Below are 3,951 nucleotides of genomic sequence, written 5' to 3' on the forward strand. Positions count from 1 at the left end.
GCGGCGGGCGGCGCGGAAGGCAAGGCGGTGGGGAGAAAACCCGGCGGTCGCCCCCCGACCGCCGGGCCCTCCCTCCCGCGCCTCCTTCCGCGACCGACCGAACCGACCGACTCCCAACCCTCTCTCGCTCTCCCCTCTCTCTCCCCCCGTCTCCGCTCTCCGCCTCTCCACCCCTCACGCCGCCGACGCCACACAGCCTCCACGCAGCCGCGAGACGGCCCCGCCACCACGAGCGACGGACGGACGACGCCGTGCGCCCCCGCCCGCCACCGACAGGCGCCCACCGCCGGCCGGCTCGGGGAGCGTGCACGAAGCGCCGAGCGGCGCGGCCGCAGCCCGGGGGGAACGCGCGCGGCGGCAGGCGACGCCGCGGCGTCCCGCGGGTCGCCGCCGGGGCAACGCATCCCCGGGGCGCGGCCGCGCACGCACGACTCGGCCTCGGCCCGAGACGCCCGCCCCGACACGGCGAGGCGAGGCGGCGGGGGCGGGCACGGACCCCGGACGCGCGGGTCGGGGCCCCGCGGAGGAGGCGGGCCGGACCTCGCCGGGACGCCGCCGGGGGCGGGCGGCGTACGACGGCGGAACGGACGCGGCCCAACCACCGCCGCCGGCCCCGGCCGCGAGGGGCGCGGGACCGTCCCCGCCCACCGACACCCCGGGGGTAGCGCCCAGAGACCGCTTGCGGCGCGAGGGCGCTTCCCGAAGGGGGACCGACCGCGGAGGCCACGCGGCCAGGGCCTCGTCGCGAGCTCTCTCTCTCTCTCTCCCCCCTTCTCTTCCCGCTCGCGGGCAGCGCGCCCCCGTGGACGGGGGGCGCCGCGTCTGCACTTAGGGGGACGGAGGGCCCCGGCGGCCCTGCGAGCAAACCCCCAGCCGCGCCACCCCCGGGAAGGCGGCGCGCGCGCGCACGCACACCCCGGGGGGGCGATTGATCGTCAAGCGACGCTCAGACAGGCGTAGCCCCGGGAGGAACCCGGGGCCGCAAGTGCGTTCGAAGTGTCGATGATCAATGTGTCCTGCAATTCACATTAATTCTCGCAGCTAGCTGCGTTCTTCATCGACGCACGAGCCGAGTGATCCACCGCTAAGAGTCGTACGAGTTTTGGTTTCTCTGGGTTTTTCCGGCGGGGGAGGTCCCCGCCGGTGGCACGAACCTTCCCCCGGAGGGGCTGCCTCTGGCCGGCCAAGTCAGACAGAAAACAAGCAGACCGGAGGGGGCCGGAGGGTTTTCACCACGGGGCGCCCGGCACCGACCCCGCGGGCGGGGCGGGCTCGGACACCCCACAGGCGCCCGGGGGGTTTCCCACCTGCCCCCCCCAACCCGACCGTGCGCGCGCACGCACACACACAGGGGACGCGGGGCGCGCAGGCGCGCGGCGCACGGCCCCGGCCCGCACCACGGCCGCCGGGTAGCCCCCTCCCGACGGCCGCGGCGGGGTGGACCGGCGGCGCCGCGGCGGCGCGGCGCCCCGGCCCCGTGTGTGGTGAGGTGCCGGTGGTGGTGGGGGGGGGTGAAGCGGAGCCTGGGGGAGAAGGGAGGGGCCTCCCGACTCCCCGCGGCCCGACCGCCCCGACCCCAGGCGGACGGGCGACCCCCCATGGGTCTTTAAACCTCCGCGCCGGGACCGCTAGGTACCTGGAGAGGGGGGAGGCGGGCGAGGCGTGGGGGGTGGGGCTGGGCGCGGGGCGCCCCCACGCTCACCGCCGCCCCGACACCGACCGACACCGTCTCCGCCCGCGGCCGCCCGCAACACGCGGGGGCCTCGGCGCTACCGGCCCGTGACGCGGGACCCCGGCCGGGGGGCCGGGCCGACCGCCACACGAAGACACCACGGCCACCGCCCGACGAACGCCCCCACACCCGTGTCCCCGAAACCGGGCGGAGACCTTCCCCACGCTCGCGCCGGACGCGGCCCTCTCTGCTCCTGAACCCCAAACGCCCGCCCCCGCGGCCCTAGCCCGGCCCGCGCCGCGTTTCCCGGGGCACCCCTTGTCGCCACCGAGGGCGTAAGGGGAGCTTCGAACGGGAAGCGGGTGGCGAGCGCGGGCAGGGGCGCAACGGGAGGGAGGGCGCGAAAGAGAGAGAGAGAGCGAGAGAGAGCCGGACGGACGACGAGGGAGGCGAGGTCCCGGGGCTCGGGACACAGGTAAAAGAGGCGCCCGCCGAGGGGGCGTAGGGCACGGAGCGGAGGACCCACGACCGACCGGCGGGGAACCGGCCCAGGGCCGGCGGCGGGAAGGCGACGGGCGGGCGGGCGGGCGGCCCCCCAGGGGGAGCCGCCACCGCCACGCCACCGCCGCGCCACCCAACCCCGAGACGCACCGGAGGCTCCGCGCGGGGTGTGGGGCGGGTCGCGAACGGGGTTGGGCGTGACCGGCACGGGGACGGAGGCGCGCGTGGGAGCCGGGCCCGGCCAAACCCCGGACCCCTCCTCCTCCTCGGACCCAGACCTCGAGGGGACGACGTGGCGGGGAGGTCGGGCGGGAGAGAGACGCGCCGGGAGAGCCCCACGACGTTCGCGGTACGCGGCGTGGCGGGGGCCGGCGTCGGGCGGCCACCCCGGGAGGTCGGGACGGCGTCGCCCCGTGGCGGGAGGCGCGTGGCGAGGGGGCAGACGGGCGGGCGCGGCGAGGGAGGCGTGGAGCCGCCCTGCCGACCCGACCCCCCCGCCTTTACGGGCCACCCCCCTTCTCGCTCTCCTCCCCACCGCGGAGGACCACCGACCGACCGACCCGACGGGCCGCCCGCGCCCCCCGCGCGCACGGCACACGCACGCGCGCGCGGCGCCGGGTCCCCGACTCCCGGTCGCCTCCCCTCCCCCCTTCCTTTCCCCGCCCCGCGCCGCACGGGTGGGGAGACTCGTCCGCGAGCGGCGACGGGTCGGCCGCCGCGCCCTCGGGACCACGTTAATGATCCTTCCGCAGGTTCACCTCCGGAAACCTTGTTACGACTTTTACTTCCTCTAGATAGTCAAGTTCGACCGTCTTCTCAGCGCTCCGCCAGGGCCGTGGGCCGACCCCGGCGGGGCCGATCCGAGGGCCTCACTAAACCATCAATCGGTAGTACGACGGGCGGTGTGTACAAAGGGCAGGGCTTATCAACGCAAGCTTATGACCCGCACTTACTGGGAATTCCTCGTTCATGGGGAATAATTGCAATCCCCGATCCCCATCACGAATGGGGTTCAACGGGTTACCCGCGCCTGCCGGCGTAGGGTAGGCACACGCGAGCCAGTCAGTGTAGCGCGCGTGCAGCCCCGGACATCTAAGGGCATCACAGACCTGTTTTGCTCAATCTCGGTGGCTGAACGCCACTTGTCCTCTAAGAAGTTGGGGGACGCCGACCGCTCGGGGGTCGCGTCACTAGTTAGCATGCCAGAGTCTCGTTCGTTATCGAATTAACCAGACAAATCGCTCCACCAACTAAGAACGGCCATGCACCACCACCCCACGGAATCGAGAAAGAGCTATCATCTGTCAATCCTGTCCGTGTCCGGCCGGTGAGGTTTCCCGTGTTGAGTCAAATTAAAGCCAGGCTCCACTCCTGGTGGTGCCCTTCCGTCATTCTTTAAGTTTCAGCTTTGGCAACCATACTCCCCCGAACCCAAAGACTTTGGTTTCCCGAAGCTGCCCGGCGGGTTCATGGGAATAACGCCGCCGCATCGCCAGTCGGCATCGTTTGGTCGGAACTACGACGGTATCTGATCGTCTCGAACCTCGACTTTCGTTCTTGATTAATGAAAACATTCTTGGCAAATGCTTTCGCTCTGTCCGTCTTGCGCCGGTCCAAGAATTTCACTCTAGCGGCGCATAAACGAATGCCCCCGGCCGTCCCTCTTAATCATGGCCTCAGTTCCGAAAACCACAATAGAACCGCGGTCCTATTCCATTATTCCTAGCTGCGTATCCAGGCGGCTCGGGCCTGCTTTGAACACTCTAATTTTTTCAATA

General features: G+C 72.0%; 1 non-coding gene across 1 annotated transcript; it reads right to left on the reverse strand.

Annotated features, from left to right (window-relative positions):
- Positions 1-940: 940 nt before the first annotated feature.
- On the reverse strand, positions 941-1,093 carry LOC117310077 (5.8S ribosomal RNA). The gene has a single exon (XR_004524334.1). It is a non-coding gene; the product is annotated as a 5.8S ribosomal RNA (ribosomal RNA).
- Positions 1,094-3,951: the final 2,858 nt, after the last annotated feature.

This window comes from Tursiops truncatus, chromosome 21 (assembly GCF_011762595.2).
Source record: "Tursiops truncatus isolate mTurTru1 chromosome 21, mTurTru1.mat.Y, whole genome shotgun sequence".
Taxonomy (NCBI): domain Eukaryota; kingdom Metazoa; phylum Chordata; class Mammalia; order Artiodactyla; family Delphinidae; genus Tursiops; species Tursiops truncatus.